The sequence below is a fragment of the Monodelphis domestica genome, chromosome 1 (genome assembly GCF_027887165.1).
Source record: "Monodelphis domestica isolate mMonDom1 chromosome 1, mMonDom1.pri, whole genome shotgun sequence".
Taxonomy (NCBI): Eukaryota; Metazoa; Chordata; class Mammalia; order Didelphimorphia; family Didelphidae; genus Monodelphis; species Monodelphis domestica.
This window is the reverse complement of record NC_077227.1, coordinates 473,742,846-473,768,746: the sequence shown is the minus strand read 5'-3', so window position 1 is coordinate 473,768,746 and position 25,901 is coordinate 473,742,846. Positions and strand designations below refer to the sequence as shown.

At 39.8% G+C, this 25,901-nt stretch overlaps 1 pseudogene; it reads right to left on the bottom strand.

Annotated features, from left to right (window-relative positions):
• On the bottom strand, positions 1-25,569 carry LOC100020923 (60S ribosomal protein L13-like; annotated as a pseudogene).
• Positions 25,570-25,901: the final 332 nt, after the last annotated feature.

Sequence of the window (25,901 nt, the reverse complement as noted above, 5' to 3'; positions counted from 1 at the left end):
TACAACCTATATCAAATTCCTCACCATCTCAGGGAGGGGTGAAGGGATGGAGGAAGGGAGAGAATTTGTTACTTAAACTTTTAGAAAAAGGTTAAAAATTGTTTTTACTTAGAGTTGGGATGAAATTAATTTTTTTATTTCGTATTATTTTATTAAAAGTTCTCAGAAGTTGTTGACTTTTTCTTCTTCACATCCTGCTCTGCAACCTTCTTGGTTTATTTTGTCCTGATTCCAAGAAGTTGGGCCTTTGACCTAGACCGTTCAAAGACTAGTAAATGCCTTGAAATCTTTTTCATCTTCAATAATGACTAGAGCATTCTCTTTTTTGTAGACATTTCTGATGAGTACACCTAGTTCTGAAAGCTGGGTTGCCAAATGAGTTCTTCATGAAAACTATTTTCCTTCTTAGGTGTAGATGGTTTCCATGGGAATAGTTTGGAGTGATATTCTTTCAGCCACTGAATATTTTCCTGGAGAGATTCTGTAAATGTATCTCGGTGATGAGGGTCCACAGAGATACCAATAGTCTGTGCTGCTTTTATTTTTTTTTAATGGATATCAGCCATCCAAAGTTCTTTCAACCTGAATCCTCTACCAGCACGGACTTCAGTGTGGTATTAGATAGTAGGGCACCTTATTATTAATCTGATAGGACCAGATACAGGATGAGAAACAATTTGGCCAGCTTTTGCTTGTTGAGATTTTCATCTTCTGATCTTCTTGGCTGGCTGGTTAAACCATGTAGCAACTTGTCTATGACAAACTTTGTGGAAATGGGCTACAGAATCATGTCATTTCAGCTTCGTGCCTTGGCTGCTTGGAACTCTCCTCACAGGCACAACAGATGAGTAGAAATGAAAAATAAAATATTATTTTTAAATTTTCATTTTATGTTATTAATTTCTTATGTATTGTTACTTTTATTTTGTTAAGTTACTTTTTGTTAAAGGATTATTTTGCTGGTTGTATGGAGAGAGGATGAGAGAGGAAATATATCAGAAGCAGGAATACAAATTAATAAGATTTTTTTTAATCCAAGGGAGATGTAATGAAGGTATGAACTGGAGTGATGGTGATACAAAAAAGAGAAGGGGATGGAGGAAAGAGATCTTGTGGAGACAGAATCAACAAGAACTGGTAAATAGTTTTATGTGAAAGTAAGAGAAAAAGAAGACTTGTGGATAACCCTGAAGTTATAAAACTGAGTGACTAGGAAGATGGTGACCCTCTCAAGAGAAATAAGGAAATCTGGAGGAATGGAAGGCTTAGGCAAGGAAATAATGATTCCAATGGTCATGTTGAGTTTGAGATGCCTATGAGATATTCAAGAAGATATGGACCCATGGCATCACCAAGAAAACACAGGTAGAGTGAGAAGATGAGAGGATCTGAAGCAAAGCTCTGGGAAACACTCACACTAAAAGGTCAAGAGAAAAAGGAATGTTCAAACAGGTTGGAAGAAAGTCAGGAAAGAGCAGTGCTATTGAAACCAAGAAAAGATGATCTATCAAGAGAAAGTAGGCAAAAGCCTCAAGAGCCCAATTGGGTCAAAGGGTATGAGAAAATGTCTAATGAATGAAAAGAACTAAGAGAACATTGGCAACCTTGCAAAGAGCCATTTTAGTTGGATAGTGGGACTAGAAGTCAGATCAAAAGGGATGGAAGAGTGAATGGCTGGTGAGGTGGTAACAGTAATTTGTGTATATAATCCTTTTGGGGTGATTGTCAGTGAAAAGGATGAGTGATGTGGGACAGTAGCTGGAGGGTATGACCTCCTCAAGTGATTTCTAAGGAAATTTTATTGCTTTTCAGTCATTTCAGTGGTATACAACTCTTTATGTCCCCATTTGGAGTTTTCTTGGCAAAGATACTGGTTACCTTTTCCTTCTCCAGCTCATTTTACAAATGAGAAACTGAGGCAAACGGTATTCAGTGATTTTTCCAGGATCACACAGCTAGTAAATGCCTGAGGCTGGATTTGAATTCATGAAGGCGAATCTTCCTGATTCTAAATCAGTGTTCTATTCCCTGTGATATCTAGCGATATATTCTTTTAAGGAAAGGACAGATCTAGTTACATTTATAAGCATTAAGAAAAGAGCCAGCAAAGATTGAAGATTATATTATCCAATAGTAGCTAACATTTATATAGTACTTTGAAGTTTCAAAGTGCTTTATATTTGTTATTTTGTTTAATCCTCAAGATGATCCTGTGAGTTGGCATTATTCTTCTCACTTCAGAGATGAGGAAACCGAGGCTAAGAAGATGTATTGCCAAGAACCACACAACTAGTAATTGCCTAAGATAAAATGCAAACACAGGGCTTCTTGACTCCAAATGCAGGGATATGTTTAGTGTACCATCTAGTCTACCATCTCATGATTAGAGTCAGAGAGGCAGAGACAGACTTAGAGGAAAACAGAGACAGAAACAGAGGCAGAGAGAGCATGAATAATGAAACTTCCTGAAGAATTGGTCTTGGTAAAGAATAGGGCCACTTCCTCAGAGTAAGGAGTAAAGGAAGATGTAGAGAGGCTTTGAAATATGAAAGATGGCACCTATTTCCTCAGTAAAGCAGGAAGAATTGACATATGCTTTGAGTGGAGTGGAAGAGGCATTGGGACTTTGAGGAGAGAAGAGAATCCTTGGAACAGCCTCTTAGAGGAACAGGATAGAGGAAAAATACAAGTTTTGCCAAGCAGAAATTAGCAGCCATTTGAAATCAGATAACATGACTTTGCAGTAGGCTCAGCACAGATGTGTGATTTTCTCTAACGGTCTTCATTGCCTCTGAAGAAGAGGAAAAAGGAGATGGTGAAGGTAATCCAGGATGGAGGATTGGCCAACTGTAAATGGAGATCACAAAAGTCTGGAGCAAAGGAGTCAGTGCAGGACAGTAGAAGGTTGAACTGCTCACCTAAAGAGCCAAGACTTTGCAGAGATGAAGATGTGGCCAGATCAGGGAGGAAGACACAGGGAGTATGGTCATTGAAGGTTGTGGTGAGTTCCAAGAATGGCTTTAGGAGAAGTGAGGGACATCTGGAGTCCTGAGGAATGGGAGTTATGGGTGACAGTTATATTCAGAGTATGGCCATCTCTTTGGGTAGCTAAAGAAGAGTGAAATCCTTGGGACTCACTTGGGACTTCACCCCCATGACTTTTCACTTGGGAATTGAAGGGTTATAAGAGTTGGGGAACTGATGATCATGTATATGTATATTATATGCTATGTATACATATCACACATATACATACATGTAGTATGTGATAAGCTCCTTTTTAGTGGATATAGGCACATGGAATACCTTTAACCTGGAAGACTTTTCTGGGAGCCCTGTAGATGAGAGGAGGCTGCTGAGATACTACAGTTATATTAAACTATAGCCTATTTCTCTTAAACTTCTATTTATTTCTCTAATTTCTGCCTTTTGGGTCCAAACAGAATGCTTACTTCCTCTTCTATTTGATAGCACTATCATACTCCTACTCCAGGCTTCTCCAGGCCAAAAAGTCCCAATCTTTTCAATAAATTCTCCTATGGCAGGACTTTCAATCCCTTCCTCGTGTTGGTTACCCTCTTCTGAATATACTCCAGCTAGTCATCCTCCTCCTTAGGATGCAGGGGAGGGAACGAGCATTTATTAAATGCCAACCATGTGCCAAGCACTATTTTAAGTGCTTTATGAATATTATTCATTTGGTCCTTACAATAATCCTGAGAAGTTTTTTATATCCTATCTCATAGTTGAGTAAACTGAGGCAGACAGAGGTTAAGTGATTTGCCCAAGGCCGTACAGCTAGTAAGTATCTGAGAACAGATCTGAATTCAGGTCTTCCTGATTCCAGATTGAGGACTGTATCCATGGCTCCACTGAGAAATTAATATAGTCATCCATATGTGGTCTGACTAGGGCTGACTAACTTTAGAGCATCTTTATCTCTTTCTCTCCCATGAACTTCCAGAGCTCTTATCTTTGCTTTTTGGGGACCCTGATTACCTACTTCCTTTCTGAAATTCGGGGATTCCACAAACTATTTAAGCAAGTCTTCTTCCTGCCTTGACCATGAGCTAGAGGGGAAGAACTCTGTCTCCTTCCTTAGTTTTCCCCTCAGTAACTAGCACAGGTCTGGGCATACAGGAGGCATCAGTAAACACCAGTTGAATCAAATTTCACTTGAAGCTCCGTTAAGCCTGGCAGGATTCTGGGTGGCCCCACAAAGGGGTACATTCCTGAGTTGATTTGATCATCATGGGATTGGCTGCCTCCAGGTGTCCCTCATTTACCTGCCAGACTTCCGGAAGGAAGAAGAGGTGAATCCACTTCAGGAGAGAATTAAAATATGCAACACTCATGAATTAGTCGGTAGTGATGGGGAGGGGGTGCAGAATAGGGGGCCTCTGCTGCCTGGGAAACTTAATTAGATTGAAAATCACCCTGTCTATAGCTGCACACATGGTTTTGGGGAAGGCTTGGCTCTGTCAGGAGAAAAGTAATCGCTGAAACCTTTGCATTTCTGAGTCATCAACTGCAACATGATGGCCCTGATATTGTGAGCTGAATTCAAACCCCCCAAAATAAATTGTTTCATTTTCCTAAATAAATCCTCTTTATTCTCCCTCATGCAGAAAACTGAGAGATGATGGCTTCGCCTCGCTATGAGCTGCTGGCTCAGCATTACTAGGACACTGCAGAAACTCAGGGGTGGGGGGAGGATTTTCCCTAAGAATTCTCAATTCATTGTTCTGGTTCAGATTTTGCAACTTTCAGAAAAACAAAAACCCAAACCCTGATGGCCTCCATGAATCCAGTTTGGTCTGCAGGCCACTGCCACGTAGATCTTCCCACAGTGATGCTCCCCTGCTCAGAATGTGGTCCTGCCCCACAGCCCAGCGGGGCAAGCCCAGACTTTATTCAAGGTCTCATATCCTTCCTGCTCCTCATCAATTCTACCTAAACTAGATTGGTCTTATTACCGTCTTGCTCACGTCCCCACCATCCCCGCTCTGCTGGTGCTGCTCCTTCAGCCCCGAATTAGCTTTATTTCTCCATCTTGTTTTGTCAGATCAAATCTCCAAGTGCTAAGAAGCGCTCCTTAACTAACGCCTCCCTACAGTGATCTCTTACTTGCTTTCCGTTCCTAATGCACTGAAATGCTGTTTTCGTTGTATTACCTCGTCCTTTTCATGTGTTCTTGTGTAAAACATGGCTGCTAATAATTCTGATGCTGATGATTTCATAAAAGTTCATCTTTTTATAGTTTTTCTGATTACAAAACATTTCTCTCACACTGAACATTACTAACATCCCTCCCAACGAACAGAATTAACATTTCCATTTCACAGATAAAGAAACTGAACCGCATACAAGTGAAACAATTTGCTTAAAGTCACATAGCCAGGAGGTGAAGGTCTGGCATATTCCCAAGGCTCCAGTTCTTTTCATTCTGCCATGTTGTCTTTTCCACTTAGGTATCCCCTGCCTTTCACTTAGACCATGAATCCCTCCTGGGACCCCCACCCTCATGCAACTTGCCTTTTTCTTTCTCAATAAATACCTGCCAAAAGGTAGCTGGGTAGCTCAGTGGATAGAGAGCCAGGCCTGGAATCAGGAGGACCTGGGTTCAGATTTGCCCTCAGACACTTCCTAGCTGTGTGACCCTGGGCAAATCATTTAATGCCCATTGCCCAGCCTTTACCACCCTTCTGCCTTGGAACAAATACACAGTATTGATTCTAAGATGGTAAGGGTTATATATAAAGTGCCACCTTCTGCCAGAGGTCTTTCCTAGGCTCTCTCCTTCCCAGTTACTAGTGCTTTCCCTTCTAAGTTTATCTTCAATCTTCTTTGTATATATTGCCAAGATCTATAGTCTACACATTCACTCACATAAACACTTATTAGCTGAGTGATCCTGGACAAGTCACTTAACCCTGTTGACCTCAGTTTCCTCATCTATAAAATGAGCTGGAGAAGGAAATGGCAAACCACTCTAGTATCTCTGCCAAGAAAACCACAAATAGGGTCACAGAGAATCTGACATAACCAAAATATTATAACATCATATATCGACATATTGTCTTCTCTCTTATTGTTCCACGTTTGTCTTTGTATCTCTAGGGCCCTGCACCTAGTAGAAGCTTGATGAACATTTCTTGATTGAATGACAGCTAAATAAATGCTCATTTCCTAAACAATGAACTATAGATGGGAGAGAGTGATCACATACTCTTACGCAGATAACATAGGAGAAGGGTTTGGAGTTCCCTTCAAGCACAAACACTCAGAATCATAGAATCCCTGAATGAAAAAGCATCCCAAGGACTACTACTAATAATAATAATGCCCATTTATATAGTGCTTTAAGGTCTGGGAAGTGCTTATAAATATCATCTCATTTTATCCTCTCAATAACAACCTTGGGGAGTGGATGCTATTATTATCATTCCCATTTTGCAGATGAGAAAATTGCAGAGGTTTAGTGACTAGCTCAGGATAACAAACTAATAAATATCTGAGGCTGGACTTGAACTGAGGTCTTCCTGACTCCAGGTTCAGTGCTCTATCCATCACACCATCTAACTGCCTAACTCTAGACATTATTTATATGAGAGTCCCCTCTATGTCATGCCCAATTATTGGTCAAATTGTTTTTCCTCAAAAACCTCTAGAAAAGATGAACCTGTTACTTCCAAGAGTAGCCAAGTCTCCCTATGCACAGCTCTACATTTTTTGCATGCCCTGCCCCTCTCTCCAGTCAGCCAAAGCAAGTACTTTCTCCCTCAACTCTCTCCCAGTAATCCAGGGGTTCACAGACACCTTGAATTTGCCTTCTGTGCACACAAACTCAGAAAAGGTTCACAAGGAAGGTAGGCAGTGGGGGTTAAGAGACTTGTTCAGGGTCACACATAGCTAGGAAGCATCTGAGGTCACATTTGAACCCAGGACCTCTGGTCTCTAGACCTGACTCTAAATCCACTTTGCTACCTACTCCTATAAAGATATTATTGTGTAGTAAGAAATATTGATTATGAGGACAAAAGATGGAGGGAGATGGGGAGATGATGGGGAGATGGGGAGACGACAGGGAGACGACGGGGAGATGGGGAGACAGGAAGACAACCGGGAGAAGATGAGGAGACGATGGGGAGATGGGGAGAGGACGGGGAGATGGGGAGACAATGGGGTGATGGGGAGAGGATGGGGAGATGTGGAGACGGGGAGAAGAGGAGATGATGGGAGATGATGGGGAGATGGGGAGATGATGGGGAGATGACGGGGAGATGGGGAGATGATGGCTAGAAGGGGAGATGACAGCTAGACAATAGCTTGACGGGGAGGTGATGGGGAAACGATAGGGAGATGGGGAAACGACAACTAGATGGGGAGACAAAAGCTAGAAGGGGAGACAATGGGGAGATGATGGGGAGATGGAGAGACAACAGCTAGACGGGGAGACAAAGGCTAGACGGGGAGATGGGGAGATGATGGCTAGATGGGGAGACAATGGCTAGATAGGGAGATGATGGTGAGACGGGGACATGATGGCACAAAGGCTAGTCAGGGAGATGACGGCTAGACAAGGAGGCAATGGCTAGATGGGGAGACAATGGAGAAACGATAGCTAGATGGGGAGACGATGGGGAGACGACAACTAGCAGGGAGACGACGGCTAGATGACGGCTAGATGGGAAGATGATGGCTAGACAAGGAGGTGATGGTTAGATGGGGAGACAATGGGGAGACGATGGCTAGATGGGGAGACAACGGGGAGATGACAACTAGCAGGGAGATGACGGCTAGATGGGAAGACACCGGCTAGACAAGGAGGCGATGGCTAGATGGGGAGACAATGGGGAGATGATGGCTAGATGGGGAGATGACGGGGAGACAACAATTAGCAAGGAGACAACAGCTAGACGACGGCTAGATGGGAAGACGATGGCTAGACAAGGAGACAACGGCTAGATGGGAAGACGATGGCTAGACAAGGAGACGATGGCTAGATGGGGAGACGACGGCTAGATGGGAAGAAGACAGAGAGATGATGGGGAGATGAGGAGACGATGGGGAGATGGGGAGACGACGGCTAGATAGGGAGATGATGGGAAGATGGCGGGGAGACGACGGCTAGGCAGGGAGACGACAGGAAGATGATGAGATGATGGATGGATGGGGAGACGACGGGGAGACAGAGAGGGAATAATCTCCAGCATTGAGAACAAAAAACAGTCTAGTAACAGCCATGTTGTAGGATGTATAATTGATATACTGAAGTTATAATTGCTGTATATTAATGCTGTTCCCAAGTAAATGCCCATTTCCTAATTCAAAAGGGAGAAAACACTTGTTTATGCAAGCTTCTCTAAGCAGAGTATTTCTGTGGGGTTCTGGGCTACCTGGATTCAGTCGGCATTTAATCCACTCTTTTCCTTCAGTGGGTTACACTGCAAACTGAGAAGGGCCATAAGGTTTACTGTCTCTGGCTGCTGCTTGCCTGCTGTCAAAGTGAAAAGACAGATATCAGAGGATAGTGGGCAGCAACGAGCAGACAGGGAGGCAGCCAATTCTCTCTGGAGTTTGATAATTATTTTTAAACCCTCACCTTCTGTCTTAGAATCAATACTGTATATTGGTTCCAAGGGAGAAGAGTGGTAAGGGCTAAGCAATGGGGGTCAAGTGACTTGCCCAGGGTCACACACAGTTTGGAAGTGTCTGAAGCCAGATTTGAACCTAGGATCTGCTGTCTTTGGTCCTGGCTCTCAGTCCACTGAGCTACCCAGCTGCCCCCTGAATAAATTTTTTTTTTGTGAGACTGTCTGAATTCAAGAAAGTGGATTTGAGTAACAGAATGGCTATGTTTAATCAATGAGTGTCAGCCAACAAGCATTAATGAAGCAATTAATTGTTGCAGTGGATAGAGTGAGGCTCCTGGAGTCAAGAAGATCTGAATTCACATCTGGCCTCAGACACATTCTAGCTGTGTGACTTTGAGTGAGTTACTTAACTTCTACATGCCTCAGTTTCCTCCACTGTAAAATGGAGATAACACTAGCATTTACCACTCCCAACTCCCAGGGCTAATGGGAAGATTAAAAGAGATAACTGTAACATGTTTAGCACAACACCTGGCACATAGTAAGCACTATATAAATGTTAGCTATAATAAGAGAAACAATGTTTATTATGTGCCAGGCACTAAACTAAGCACCTGGGATACAAAGTAAGGTAAAACAGGGATGCCGCTCGCAAAGAGCTTCCCTTCTAATGGAGATGGGCATTCCATGCCCCCCCCCAAAAAAAGAGCACCAAAAAAACAGTGTCACATACAAGATATATAGACCAGAAGGAGAAAATAAACTCAGATGGAAGGTACAAACAATGATTGGGGTGAGCCAGTGGAAAGGCTTTTTAAAAAAGGTAGGATCTGAACTGACTCTAGCAGGTATTTATTACACACTTGCTACATGACAAAGTTTGTACTAGAAGCTAAGGATACAAATACAGAGAACAAAGCAATCCTTAGTCTCGTGGCACTAATACAAGGGATCAACAAATTGACCAATATAACAGTAAAGGAAAGTGGTAAATGTTGGAGGGGATTTGGCAAAATTGGGACACTAATGCATTGTTGGTGGAGTTGTGAGTTTATTCAGTCATTCTGGAAGGCAATTTGGAACTACGCCCAAAAGGCTATAAAACAATGATCCAGTCATACCATTACTGGGTCTGTATTCCAAAGAGATCCAAAAAAAGGAAAAGGACCTACTTGTACTTCCTCTTGGATGTTTGTTTTTTTAAACCTGGGTAGTGCCTTCTTTGGAAACATGACGAGATCCTCCCTGAGGATGAAGGGAACTTCATTTGGTTCTGACAATTACTTTACTCAAAGTTTGTTTGGTTTTTGAAAGTTCCACCCATGATGCTCTGTAGCCCTTAACGTGAGTCAAAGCTATTTCAAATGATAAAACCCCTCCCTATCATCAAAACTTAGACACTGCAAATATCCCAGTAACTTTGGCTGACTTTTGGCAAGTCCGCTTCCACATGCCACCCAGATACTTTAAGAAAAGTCAAGGCACCCTTAGTATGTCACCAAGTTGAATGTAGCAGATGGACTAACAGCAGGTCTGTTTTTTAAGCCTGGGAAAGAACTATCCTTTCCAATTTAAGTACCTTCTGAAGCTCATTCTTAGCTGCCTAAATCTTAGGAGCATCAGATGAAGACTGGAAAGGGCTTTCCAGGTCATCTGGTTCAACCTTTTTACTTTACAGGGAAGGAAATCGGCCCAGAAAGGTCACAGGACTAGCAGAAAATCATATCAAGACAGAAATTAAACCTGAGTCCTCTGTCTGCAAGTGCTCATTCTGCAGCTCCACAACACTCCTTCGAATGCCCTTTGACTCCTTGTGACAGAAGAGAAAATCGATCCTGCAGACATAGATTACTTGATTATACAAACTTGTGGACTCCCCAAATCACTTCACCTCATAGGTGGAGGTTTTCTGTTGAACCTGAAGAACCTGAAAGGACAAAGGGGGTTGCTTCAAGCAGCCTTGAAGAGTTGGGCCACACACCAAAGATACCACACAAAACAGTGACCCACAGACCTTAGAGAACATCTAATCCAACCCATTCGTTTTTCAGAAGAGGAAAATTAGGTCCCCAAATGATAAAAGTCATAAAACGAGTATATGACTGAATCTATATTATGAGCCTGGTAACCCGAGTCATGGTCCAGTTTTTAGAGCATCTAGGTGATAGAGTGCTGAACCCAGGAGTTGGGAAGTCTTGAATTCAAATCCTGCCTCAGACATTTACTAGCTTTGTGATCTTAACCCTAGTCTGCCTCAGTTCCCTATTCTATAAAATAGGGATATCATCGACCTCACAAGCAGAGGTGTTCTGAGGCTCAAATGGGATAATATGCAAATCTCTATGTAAACTTCCAAACCCTATATTACTGGGTTTTTTGTTGTTGATATCCTTTCTATTATTTTCAGGACACTATGATGATAGATCCCAAATTGTTTTGGAGATAAAGAAAGATAGAGCAGATAGGTAGCACAGTGGATAGAGCTGGGCCTGGAACTGGGAAGAAGCTGTGTGACCCTGGGCAAGCCATTTCACTCTATTTGCCTCAGTTTCCTTATCTGTCAAATGAGCTAGAGAAGGCAATGGCAAACCATTCCAGCATCTTTGCCAAGAGAACCCCAGATGGGGTCAGGAAGAGGTGGACATGAATGAAATGATTAAATAACAAATAAAGATATGGCTGATTGATAATTAAGTCACTCCAACCTTTCAGTTATAGCTTTGACCAGATCTACTAGGACTCCCATTCTTTACCTCCTACTCCCACTAAAATGAAAGACTTAACAACAAATTAGTTTGACCCTATTTTTTCCCTCTTTGGCCATAAAAAATGAAAGAACTTGAATAGAGTGATTATGGAACACTCTCCTTAAGACAACAGTCCTCTCAATGCCCCAAATGACTCCCTAGAGCAGTGATGGCAAACCTTTTAGAGGGGCAGGTGATGTCCTCAGGTACCTGTGGAGAGGGGGTATTGAGCAGCCTAGCTCCACATCCTTTCTAGTAACCAACTCTGTGCCGGGGCAATGGTGGATGTGCCCAGAGAGAGGGCTCTGAGTGGCCCCCCTTCTAGCATATGTGCCATAGGTTTGCCACCATGACGCATTCTTATACAATGGGGTTATTCCTTTCTCTGCTGGGAAATTGGCAGTGGGATGGGTAGAAAGGGTAAAATAGGCTACACATCACTGTTTAAATCAACTGGAAGATGCATTTTGAACACATTTTAACAGATAATTACTATAGATTAATGCATTTAAAAATAGAGTTGTTCTAAGTATACAAAATGAACTGTTGAATTCTCAGTATTAAAATAAAGGTACAATTCCAATTTCAGCTGTTAGTCTTATGATTCTCAGAAGAACCAGTACTTAGTCATAAGAAAAGTTACACATTGGAAATGGGGATGACTACAATTGAATGTGAAGGGCCCTTGACTCAAATTAGGAGCCATCTGCTAATTTTTTAACTTTACCAGATTTATCTTACAGAAACATTATTATAATCAATTGGGGACAATAAACATGCTTTGTCTTTTTGCCACTTAATATTTCATTTCAGTACTTTAATCCAGTCTTGTGAGAATTTGGAATCAATTGAGGTACTTCAAAGAAGAAATCTCCTTTAGTTAGGCCTATAGTTAGGCCATGGCATGATTTTGACAGTGCATCATTTTTACAATATTATTAAAAATCATTAAATCCGCTTCCAAATTTCCATGTGAATATATTTTGGAAAGAAGTAGAGGAGGCAGCTGGGTGGCTCAGTGGATTGAGAGCCAGGCCTAGAGATGGGAGGTTCTGGGTTCAAATCTGACCTCAGATACTTCCTAGTTGTGTGACCCTGGGCAAGTCACTTGATCCCCATTGCCCAGCTCTTATCACTCTTCTGTCTTAGAACCAATACACAGTATTAATTCAAGACAGAAGGTAAGGGTTAAAAAAAAAAAAGAAGTACCATCTCCAGGGCTATCTTTCCATTGTGTCAGATATATGACCACAATACAAACATTCTTATAATCAATGGTGCAATAAACCAGGTGGCTTTCAAATGATTATCAGTAGCAAGACACTATCTTCTCAAAGAAATGGGCAAAGAAAACCTGAGTATTACAATGTACCTTGTTGAAATAATAACAAAAGAAGTTTAAAAATTTAGTCTTTTCCTTTTCTGCCAGTCTATCCATTTTTCTTTTCAATGGGTAAAATGCCCAAAGTACAAGGTAATAGAATTCAGGAATTTCTGACTCGTCTTATTCATTTAGGATTGATCATTAGAGATGAAAGGGATCTTAGGGGCTGTTACAAGACTGGGCCTTGTGAATCTTGAGACCACCATGACACATTTCCTTTAAGGGAGGCTGTAGCTTATAGAATCTATGCATGAAAACCATTGTTCTAAGCTTAGGCCTGATAGTTTTGAGGTCATCATAATAATCTCCCTTCATGGGAAAATACTGACAATAAAATTTTCTTGAAGATTGGTACATCTGTGTCCCTCCAAAAAATATCTTGTCTATAGCCAGATTATTTTTCCCCCTGATAACAACTTGCTTGACCCCAGATTTGAAATTCAGCTTCCTCCAGGGAAGCCATCCACAATCATAATTTAAGAGCCTCAATCTCAGAAGGATGCTTTGTTAATTTTTTAATTGAAAATTTTCATTTAATTAATTCATTTAGAAAAAGTTTCCATCATTACATGATTTATATGCTTTCCCTTCCCTCCTCCTCTCTGTCCCCCCTGCTCCATAGCCAAGACCTATATCCATGTGGTTGATGTTTGCACTAGGGTGATCATGACATCCCCAATCATATCCCCATCAACTCATGTGATCTATCATATGCTTTTCTCCTGCATTTCTACTCTCACAGTTCTTCCTCTGGATGTGGATAGTGCTCTTTCTCATAGGTCTCTCAGAATTGTTCTGGGTCACTGCATTGCTACTACTGGAGAAGTCCATTACATTCGATTGTGCCACAGTGTATCCATCTCTGTGTACAATGTTCTCCTGGTTCTGCTCCTCTTGCTCTGCATCACTTACTGGAGGTCATTCAGAAGGATACTTTGGAGCATGACCTCCTCTCCTATAGAAGTACCCCTTCCTGCTGAAGCATATCTGCCCTTCCAGCAGGAGCACCCTTTCTAACTAAAATACACCCTCACCTCCCTAATGGACCACCTCCTTCCTGTTTAATGGACCTATGTCTCTGTGTTTCCCAATTCAGTGCTGTCTTTACATGAATTATGCTCTGGGTTAGTGGGTGTAAACGAGTTGTACCCTTTCCATCTTTCCCATTCCCCCTCTCTTCCTCTTTGCTTGCTAATAAAGCATTGCATTGTTTTATATGTTCGTTATTCTCAGCATAAGAAGTCCTTAAGGGGTTGTTTTCCAAAGTGTCTCTGGCTAGCCCCAGGGCCTCTCCATGAACATAAGCTGAGTATCAGAAATAGTACTTAACCTATTTCCAGTCATACCTACACTGGGGGATTAGAGTACTGTGAGCCTAATTGTAGAAATCAAGGGTCAATAGGGGAGCCCTACATCTTCCCAGGAGAGACTATCTTATTCCACAGGGCTGCCACATGAAACTGTTGGGTCTCAAAACAGAGGCCATCTAGTTCACGTGTGGAAACTGAGACACAGAAAAGTCAAGTGATTTGTTCAGGGACAGCAGCAGATTTTGAACTAAGGTCCTCTAGTTCCACAGCCAATCCTTTTTCCATCATACCAAAAGAATCACAGAGGTTCTGAACTGGAAGGGATCTAATCCAGTGATGTCATTTTATAGAGGGGTATAGAGAATAAGCAATATGCCTACATTCACCTGTCTTGGGGTTAGAAAAATGCATATCTTCTGACTATCTGAGACTTTTCACAACATTGCATTTCTTTCTTTTTGTTCCTTAAATGGATACTAGGCTAATAATGACCCCATCCAAAGTTTCCCATGAACACCAGATTTTTTACAAAAAACATCTTCTTACAGTCCTAAAAACCTGGATCCTCTCCAAACACCCTACATCTCTGACAATACTTTCCAATACGCTAATCAATGTTCCTTCTCTCATGCCCATTGACATTCCTGGGCAAGAGGAGGACTAGACTTATATCCTCTATCCAGAAGCAGGTGGCTGTGATCTGCCAGCCCTGTTGTTATCATCTGTAGTATTATTTTGATTTCTTCTATAAACAGGGAATATATCTCAGGGAATGTGATATCAGAGTCCAAGGGAGGTGAGCATCTCACAATGCTTGTTCGAGAAAAGATCCTGTTGAAATGTTTTTTGCCTATCTTTTCCAATTTCCATTTGTATCTATCCTCTTCTCATTTTTCTACTTTAATGCCATTGGGATGATTTTGTTTAGCTTTTAATAGTTTGCTTAAATATCTCAGGGTAAAATCTTAAAAGTATTTAGTATCTTTTTTTTTACTTATTACTCTTCTTTGTAAACCTCAAATTTCCTTAGACTTATAATTGTTGAAAATTTCACCATTGGGATATTTCATACTTGGAAAATTTCTTACTGATAGTCTATTGGAATGGGAACTCCATTGGCATGGGAGGTTCCTTCTCTTCCCTTCTTAAGATTACTTTAGGACAGAGACCCTTTGCTGAACAATGGAAAGGACTTTGACCTATGCTTGAGCATAGAACAGGAATTTCTTTGAGTCTTGATTGATTTTAGAATTGATACAATGGAGATACTCCACCCTATTCAGTCCTAATAGGATTGAGTAAGGGCTGCAGCCTAGATCAAAATTTAATTATTCCAATCTCTACCATACTCAAGTTAACAGGATTTAGAAAGGGCTGTAGCAAAGGATCAAAGATTTAATCATTTGAAAATATGACCTTCAACAGACATGTGCAAAAACCAGAAACCTCTGGGTGGTCCTGGGTTAAGCGAGAGCCTCCATTGACAGGGAAATTGATGAAGAGTGATTGGTAGATGTGAGGACTGAGGGGAGGCAACTTGGATGGGGTCCTTAAAGATAGGAGGGTCTGGAGACTGGGGGAGATTGATTGAGTTTTGGTCGGTGTGGTTCCTGGGCTCTGAGGAGCTTGCTCTGAAGGAAGCTGAAGGTGGGGGCCTCTGAGACTGTTTCTCCATTTTGGACACGTGAGTAATAGGGACTGATCTCTTTTCTTTGCCCCAGCTATCTAAGGGCTTGGGCCTTTTGGCCCAGCCTAAACAGAAGGGGTATTTAAGCCCTATTCCCTTCTCTCCCCTTTCTCTCTATATATATATCTCTAATTCCTTTCTTGCTCCTATTGTAATTAAACTCCAAAAAAGGCTGACGGCTGACTTGAGTTTTTCATTTAGGAATTACATAGCTGATTCCTTGGCGACCTTAAATTAATATATGTCAGTCTTTTAAAGTGATTCCCTTGTAACATTGTGGCTGACCACACGGGAGTCTAAAGAATCCTCTCAATAAAACTTTTTCCTTGCCTTTTTACTATACTGTTTCACCACTTAGTCCTTTTTTTTTTAAAAAAAAAAAAAACTTGGCTTAAAGACACAGCTGCTAGAACACGTGAGTATAAAAAACTTTTTCTCTTTTCTCCTTAAGTTAAATTGGAATCAGCAGTTTTTTCTTTTTCTTCCCTTTAATCTTAAGGGACAGCTGGGTAGCTCAGCGGATTGAGAGCCAGCCCTAGAGGCAGAAGGTCCTGGGTTCAAATCGGACCTCAGATACTTCCCAGCTGTGTGACTCTGATAGACAGAAAACAGCTGTTTTTAAATCTCAGCAACAGGACTCTAAAGTCCTGGCTGGAAGAACTGTTTCTAAATATCCTTTCCCTTAAGGAACAACTTCCTGGATTAAAAAAAAAAAAAACCCTGTGGAAAGTTTGTTGCTTTGCCCTGCTCCCCACGTGTTTTGTGAAATTACAAAATATACATATAAAAATGAGTACTACATTCTTTGACAATTATATGGCAGCTGAAGAAGTAGGGGCATTGAGGAATGAAGGATACCTCCAAATTTTTATATTAATAGGTACTGCCATTTTTGTACTCCTCAATACTATATTTAGAGATGAAAAAATAAAAAATATTGAGGATAAAATAAAACAAAATGAGGATAAAATAAAACAAAATGAGGATAAAATAGAAAATATTGAGGATAAAATAGAAAATGTTGAGGATAAAATAGAAAAAAATGAGGATAAAATAGAAAATATTGAGGATAAAATAGAAAATATTGAGGATAAAATAGAAAAAATTGAGGATACAATAGAAAAAATTGAGGATAAAATAGGAAATATTGAGAATAAAATAGAAAAACTTGAGGATAAAATAGGAAATATTGAGAATAAAATAGGAAATATTGAGGATAAAATGGGAGATATGGAAGATAAAATAGGAAAAATTGAGGAAAAAATGCAAGCCCAATTAGAAGATCTAAAATGTTTCTTACAGGATCAATGGGCAAACACCCACTCTACCAGAAACAGACCTGTTTCTGAACCTTTGAATGAGGAAATTTCCTTCCCTGAAATAGAGATGGAAAACACCTTCCCTATAGCCCAGTTAACAGACTGCTTCTCTCGTGCAGTGCAAATCTTGTCTGAATTTAATCCCCAAAACCCTTCCCCTGCAATCCCAGCTTCTCATGTTCCTTCTCCTACAGAAAACCAAATTCCAATGCAAGGGAGATCTTGTCCTCCTAGAGAAACCTGTCCTTGTCAAACTGACCCACAGGTGCAAAATTCAACTAGAGGCCTGTTTCCTTTAAGAGAAGTACCTGAAATAGGACGAAATGGGGATGTGGTGACTTTAAGACATAGGATACCGTTTACTCCCCAAGAAATAAATGAATTTACACGAAATATCCCCACATATGAACAAGATCTTTTTCTAGTAACAAAAAAGATGGGAGACATATTTTTTCAGTATAATCCGTCTTACAAGGACGTTGAGAGCTTACTACAGGCTTTTTTAAGTGAACGTGAAAAAAATAAAATAATTGCTCATGTCAACAAAACCCGGGGGCGTAATGCAGCACATTGGCTATCTCAGGATCCCGAATGGGACTATAATAATCCTGAGGACTATCTACAACTATACCGTTGTAGAGAGGCCATCCTCACGGCCATGAAGGAATGTGCGGACAGTACAGATAAGTGGATGGAACTGGAAAAAATTAAGCAAAAGGAAAACGAAACACCCTCCAGATTTATGGACAGAATTATCGAGTTTGGGGACAGATACTTAGATTGGGACTTAAATAAAGAGAATAGTTTAAGACAAGTTAGAAGAATCTTTGTAAATAATTGTTGCAAAGTAATTAAAAATTATTTTAAAACACAATGCCCAAGATGGTCAGATATGGACCTTGAAGAATTGCGAAAAACAGCTATATATGTTTTTAAGGGAAACGAAGAAAAGGAGAAAGAGAATAATGATGACATGGAGGAAATGAAGAAAAAAATGAGATGTGTAATAGATAGGATAACTAAATTAGAAAGTGGGCATGATAATGAACCAACGACAATTGCCCCTCTCCAGAAATCCAATTATCAATCCATTACTTGCCACTTCTGTGAGAAGAAGGGCCACAAAATGATGGAATGTAGAACCTTTCTTAAGATGTTTGGAAGGAATACACAGTTTAATAATGGTTTTAGAAATAATAACTATAGAAATTATGATAATGGTTATAGAAACCAGAATTCTAGAAATTATAATAATGACTATGGAAATAACTATAATGAATATAGAAATAAGAACTTTAGAAACCAGAATTATAGAAATAGGAATTGGGAATTTAATGACAATGTTCCAATTAAAGAAAATTATAATGAAAATGAACAACAACAATATATGAGAAATGGAGCTCGTCCAAAAAATACTCGAGGTGCTAATGATCCTCAGAGAGGTGCCCTTCAGGAGGGTGCCCAGGGAACTTCCCAGTATAATAAAGATGATTCTTCTTAGATTGTATTGATTTTGTTGATATTAATTAACCTTTTTCAGTTTTTTTTCTCCTCTCCAAATAGTAGGAAAGATGAATAAAGAACTTAAGACTATGATTGGCAAATTATGCACTGAGACCCATTTAAAATGGCCTGAAATTCTCCCTCTGGCCCTATTTTATCTTAGAAGCAGGCCTAGAGGAGACTTACATATTTCACCATTTGAGATGCTTTTTGGACATCCGCCTATACAGGCTAAGCCTTTCTCCCCGGCTTATACATCGCTATTAGGGGGAGATATTACTATTGCTTCCTATATACAGGAGTTACAGCACAAACTACGTGAACTTCATGAATCTGGAGCTGCAGTACAAGCTGGACCATTAGACTTTTCTCTGCATGACCTGAACCCAGGAGATAAAGTTTATATCAAGAATTTCAAGCGAACTGGAGCAACTGAACCTTCATGGGAAGGACCATTCCAAATATTATTAACTACTCCAACATCTATAAAGATTGGAGAAAGAGACTCTTGGATTCACTGTTCACATGTGAAGAAAGCATCTTCTGCTGAGACTGATTAACTCTATCTTATCATATGAATTGTGACTCTATCTTATCATAAGAATTGGAGATAATAATCCATAGACAAATGGATATTTTTTTTTCAAGAATATATTGAATTACTGATTTTTTTCTTATTTTTTCTTATTTCTTTTATTTTTTATCAGAATATTTGATTTTTTTTTCATTTTTGTACTGAAGGTACACATAATTAATATTAATATTATTTTTTTCCCTGCAGTAATACAAGTTAATATATATACTCTTGCTATAATATCAATATATGCCTAAAAGCTTTAAACTATGGGAACCTGCCATTTATTGATAAAATATTATAGGACTGTGATTAATGTTTGTGTCTGATTCCAGGAAAAGGGATAAAAACAAGGAGCACAGACTAAACCTGAATAGTGCCAATAGAGCACACATGAAATATTAAAGTGAGACTCAAGGTTGCGACGCTTAACTTATGTTTAAGTCGTAGGACTTCCTTGTATCTACACTCCTTTCAAAATACTCAAACAAGTACAAAGCTTGACTATCATGCTGGCTCCCTATATCCCTGAGGAAAAAATCAGACAAGGGAATGACATTTCCCCATCAAAATAGAATTCTAATTCTTTCCTTCTTATATTATGGCAACTTCCTGCAGTCTTGGCTACAAATGGCTAAGTGAAATATTACTGTATTCTGTCCTACATACTTGTGGGATAGAAATTACTTTAAACTGGACCTATACAAGGCCTATTTTGAATTTTTCTTATGTTTTTGATTATTTTTCTATTCTTTTGATAATTGACACATACACCCCCATAACTGAACATTGCATTCTGAGCTAAACTTGATATATATATATATATATATTTAAATACTTACTTCAGGGGGGATTGTATTTTAATTTAAAATCTAAGAATTTTTGAATTTTTTTTTGTTTGAGATTGTATTTTTATAAAAATCCAAGACTTTTGTTTAAGATTTTACTGTTATAAAAAAAAAATTTTTTTTTGTTCGAGAAAAGATCTTCAAGAAAGAAGCTTGAAACTTTTATATCCAGAGAATGAACTGTTGCAGAAAGATGCCAAAAACCTACACTTCATCAAGAAGATTAAGAATGAACTTTCGATGTGATTGATTGGACTGAACTTTTGATTGAACATTTATTGTAACATTTATGCCAAAAGGGACTGCCCCTAATTTGGCTTTCTGTCAATGCGCCTAGCAAACATTGGTTTTGCTTTCTTTTCTTTTCTATTTCCTCTCTCACTATTCTAATTTCTCTTAGAAAATTGAATATTGTGTATATCTTTAGTTAGAAGTGAATTTAGAACTACAAAATGATTATGTTAAATGATCAATGGGGAGACTAGTCTCCCAATGATCATCAGGGGGGATTGTAAACCTCAAATTTCCTTAGACTTATAATTGTTGAAAATTTCACCATTGGGATATTTCATACTTGGAAAATTTCTTACTGATAGTCTATTGGAATGGGAACCCCATTGGCATGGGAGGTTCTTTCTCTTCCCTTCTTAAGATTACTTTAGGACAGAGACCCTTTGCTGAACAATGGAAAGGACTTTGATCTATGCTTAAGCATAGAACAGGAATTTCTTTGAGTCTTGATTGATTTTAGAATTGATACAATGGAGATACTCCACCCTATTCAGTCCTAATAGGATTGAGTAAGGGCTGCAGCCTAGATCAAAATTTAATTATTCCAATCTCTACCATACTCAAGTTAACAGGATTTAGAAAGGGCTGTAGCAAAGGATCAAAGATTTAATCATTTGAAAATATGACCTTCAACAGACATGTGCAAAAACCAGAAACCTCTGGGTGGTCCTGGGTTAAGCGAGAGCCTCCATTGACAGGGAAATTGATGAAGAGTGATTGGTAGATGTGAGGACTGAGGGGAGGCAACTTGGATGGGGTCCTTAAAGATAGGAGGGTCTGGAGACTGGGGGAGATTGATTGAGTTTTGGTCGGTGTGGTTCCTGGGCTCTGAGGAGCTTGCTCTGAAGGAAGCTGAAGGTGGGGGCCTCTGAGACTGTTTCTCCATTTTGGACACGTGAGTAATAGGGACTGATCTCTTTTCTTTGCCCCAGCTATCTAAGGGCTTGGGCCTTTTGGCCCAGCCTAAACAGAAGGGGTATTTAAGCCCTATTCCCTTCTCTCCCCTTTCTCTCTCTATATATATATCTAATTCCTTTCTTGCTCCTATTGTAATTAAACTCCAAAAAAGGCTGACGGCTGACTTGAGTTTTTCATTTAGGAATTACATAGCTGATTCCTTGGCGACCTTAAATTAATATATATCAGTCTTTTAAAGTGATTCCCTTGTAACATCTTAAACACTAGAACGTATAGGAATAGAAGGGCCTTTCCTAAAAATAATAAACAGTATATATCTAAAACCATCAGCAAACATCATCTGCAATGGGGATAAACTAGAAGCCTTCCCATTAAGATCAGGAGTGAAACAAGGATGCCCATTATCACCTCTATTATTTGACATTGTACTAGAAACACTAGCAGTAGCAATTAGAGAAGAAAAAGAAATTGAAGGCATTAAAATGGGCAATGAGGAGACCAAGTTATCACTCTTTGCAGATGACATGATGGATGACATGATGGTCTACTTAAGGAATCCTAGAGAATCAACCAAAAAGTTACTCAAAATAAAAAAAAATACTCGAAATAATACTCGAAAAACAACTTTAGCAAAGTTGCAGGATACAAAATAAACCCACATAAATCATCAGCTTTTCTATATATTCCCAACACAGCTCAGCGGCAAGAATTAGAAAGAGAAATTCCATTTAAAGTCACCCGAGACAATATAAAATACTTAGGAATCTATCTGCTGAGACAAACACAGGAACTATACGAACACAACTACAAAACACTCTCCACACAACTAAAACTAGATCTTTATTACTCTTCCTTCTTCTTCTGTGCTAGAAATTCTGTCCTTAGCTCTGATAGTCTGACTGATAGCTATCTCAGGGATGCCTCACACATCAATAAGTCATTTCTTATGTGTTAAAATATAGCCAATTTAATTCTTTGTGATTTCTTTGGTGCTTCCCATGTTTAAGAACTAACCAGTATTTCTTTTTGAGAAATTACTCAAGATATACAGGCACGCATTTTCAGTATTATCTACAATCGAGCCAATATTCTGGGCCATACTATCTTGACATCCTTTCTGTAAACTAAACCAGCAGAAAGAAAAGTTGCAGGTAAATGGAAGAATGGTTCCCAGGTATGTTTTGGGGAGGTTTAGTAGTTTTTTTTAAATCACATATGCCAAAGTCACAAGAATGATTTTATTAGACATTTCCTCATCTTATAGTGCAGCCCTCATCATAACTCTCTGACAAAAAAAAAGACCGGCATGAAAATAATGCAGCTTCTACAATGACCACAGTTGCTGGGAACTAAGTGGTAAAGAAATTCTGTGAAGACCCTGCAAATAACTCAACACCTACTCAGATGCTTGCTTAGTGCCTTCAATGAAAAGAAGGGAAAAAAGAGAAGATAAGGATAAATACATGCTAAGTATGATAAAAAAAAATAATAATAATAAAAAGAAACAAGAGGCCAAAGGCTCAGAAATACTATCTTTCACTTAGCTAAAAATGTCCTGGTCATTTTAAAATGCTGTAAAAATCCAAGATGTTATTATTATTTATAATGCTAATAGCTCATTTTTATGACTCTTTAAGAGAACCTTTTCCTCACCATCTCAAGTCTGTCAGAGAAGGAATATATGTATAATTTGTTTTCCACTTAGTAGAGGAGAAAACTAGAGCTCAGAATGGCTAAGGAAGGTTTTGATTTGGCTCTCCCACAGCTGGTGCTCAAATCTTTTACTCCTAACACCAAAGTCACTACAACCAACTACCTTTCCATTTATTTAGCAGGAAAGCCTCCAATCCAATAAATATTTACAAAGTACCTACTGTGTGCAAAGTACTCTGCTAGGTACAAAACCAGTGATAAAATAAAACAGATCCTTCTCTCTGAGGAACTCACATGATACTGGTGGGAACAAACTGCAACTAAGTATATACATTTGAATAGGAAAAAGGAAATAACCAAGAGAACAGAGAATGGAGCATACCAAGTCAACAATGTCCAAATTAAAAATCAACACCTTCTTTGAGAACCTACTATCTCTTTGACTCTCAGCTGCAAGAGGCAAAAAAAAAAGTTCTCTATCATCTGGGATCTTAACTCTCTACTGAGAATATGACACAAAAAAGATTATAGATATGTATACACACACATATATATTGTATATATATCAAACACACGAAAACTTCAAGAATACTCCTCGTAGACACTATAGTATAAGATGTATCAGAGGTACCCTACAAAGTGCTCTACGACTTAAGGAAAAGAAAGTGTTCTCTCTTTCCCACGATTATCATTTAAAATTTTTTAAATATTTGTCCATGGTTACATGGGTGAGACATTTAGAATAGCAAAGTGGGATAAAGCTTCTTTTCTAACTATCTAATCTAAATGGGTGGTGGAAGGGGGGGGGGCCCAAACTGTTCATTTTAACTATATGCCTGGGCCAAATGCAGAATATAACCTCCAAAGTAAAGTAGTATTCCATTGTTAGCACATCAACTAAAACGAAAACGTATTTATCTCCAAAGTCTTCAAGATGAAACTTAACATAGGGGCAAAAAACCATGATGTATTCCCTTTGGAGTCTTTAGAGAACTCCTTATGCATTCATTCAGAGTTTGTCCACTTGAGGGGAAGTCCTTTGAAATCTGCCTCAATAACCATTTCTTCCTTTTTTTGCTGCTTTCAAGAACCAGCGTCTTTGGGCTTTAAATTTTGATCAGAGGACAAATGCAAATGATTGTAACTTGTGTCTGTATCATGAACCAGGAATCAAATCCCTCACGTGACAGTGTCAATGAGTTAAAGTCCAAAAGACATACAACATTTATCGCCTTTTAAGGTCTTGGTTAAAAGAAAAATCTCCCCAGAAGAAAAAACAACTCACACAGAAGCCCAGTGGGTATAGGGTTGGTACATAATGATAGAGAAAATGTAATATGCCTCCATTCTTTTCTTTTGTTTGTTTAGAATGTAAAGCCCAAAAGGTAAATCTATGGCCTTGCCCTGAGTTAAGACTAAGGTCTATGAACTAAGGTCTTCATTTAGCTAGCATTTATACACATAGAAACACTTAAAATTCAGTGAAAAAGTTTTTAGTTTTATTCCAAGTTTTTCATTGTTTCCAGAAGGAAAGTAATTAATTCTCGGGGATTTTTGGACAGACTTCATAACACCTATTAGAGTCTGGGAAATGTCTTTCCTCTCTCTGCAGGTTGAGTTTTCCTTTGGCAAGCAAGCTTGCCAGTTAGAAGGAAATGTGGGATAGCAGCTTAGTTTGTTAAGAAAACCAGTATCAATGGAAGTGACAATGGAAATGAGCACACTGGAAGCCAAGTTTGAAAAGGTTGCTTGCTCTGTGAATCTAGGGAGCCCTAGACTGAGAAAAAAACTAGTCAGAGCAGAAGTTTAAAAATTACCGCTCAAGGGGGCAGCTGGGTAGCTCAGTGGATTGAGAGTCAGGTCTAGAGACCAGAGGTCCTGGGTTCAAATTTGACCTCAGATGCTTCCTAGCTGTGTGTGACCCTGGACAAGGTTCTTAACCCCCCACTGCCTACCTTCCTTGAGAACCTTTTCTGAGTTTGAGTGCACAGAAGGCAAATTCAAGGTGTCTGTGAACCCCTGGATTACTGGGAGAGAGTGGAGGGAGAAAGTGCCTGCTTTGGCTGGCTGGAGAGAGGGGCAAGGCATGCAAAAAATGTCCTTGTGGGTTGGGAAGAGAGGGAATGGAGCAGCTCTCTCTGGCTGGGGACAGCATAGGTGCCAACACTTCACCAACACTGGCCTAGTCCTTGCCCAACCAATACACAGTACTAATTCTAAGATGGAAGGTAAGGGTTTTTTTTTTTTTTTTTAAGAAAGTTATGGATTCCTGTGGCCCCTGGGACAATATAACACACATGCCTATTTTCTGATCCCTAAATGGTGATCATTTGGCATCAACTGAGAGTGAGGGGGCAGGAATTTAACCCTGGAGCAATAGTTCCCACTTCGAAATGGTATGCAAAGTCCATTCCTCAACTCACTACCTCCTCACCAGGGAGGTAGAGATTGCAAGTATCAATTCCATTTTACAGAGGAAGAAACTGAGAGGAAAGGAAATGATTAGACCAGGGTGAAATTTGAACACAGATCTCGTGGGTGTTTAATGCTCTTTCCACTAGAGAACGTTGAAGATATATGTACCAGGAAAAAGGAGAATGGTGCAGAATTGATAAGGCAGTTACGGAGAGGCCAAACAGGGCCACGACTTTGCTCCCTACCAAAATGCATGGGATGCTGCTGCTTCCAAATGGCCATCCCGTGATCCGCTCCGAGCAGGTTTCTGGAGCCCGAGCCATTGCCCGAAGCCGGAGCTGGGCTCTCTCCCACGGTGGCTCTATCTATTGTTTTGAATCCCCCGTCCTCTACGGGAGAGAGGGGGAGGGGAACTAAAGGGAGCTGCCGAGGGACGGAGCTACAGAAGCAGTTCCTGAATTAATTTAGATTTCTGCTGCCAGCTGGAGAGAGCAAGCTTGATGTTATCTGTAAACAGTCTGAGGGTCCCACTGGGACAGTTAGCACTTTATAAACCTGTCCTGCCTTAAAGGGCCAGAACTGGTGGCTAAGCAGGGGGAATCCTCCGGGATAGCTTACTGGGCTCATTGGCCCAAGGAGGAAGAAGGTCCCGAGC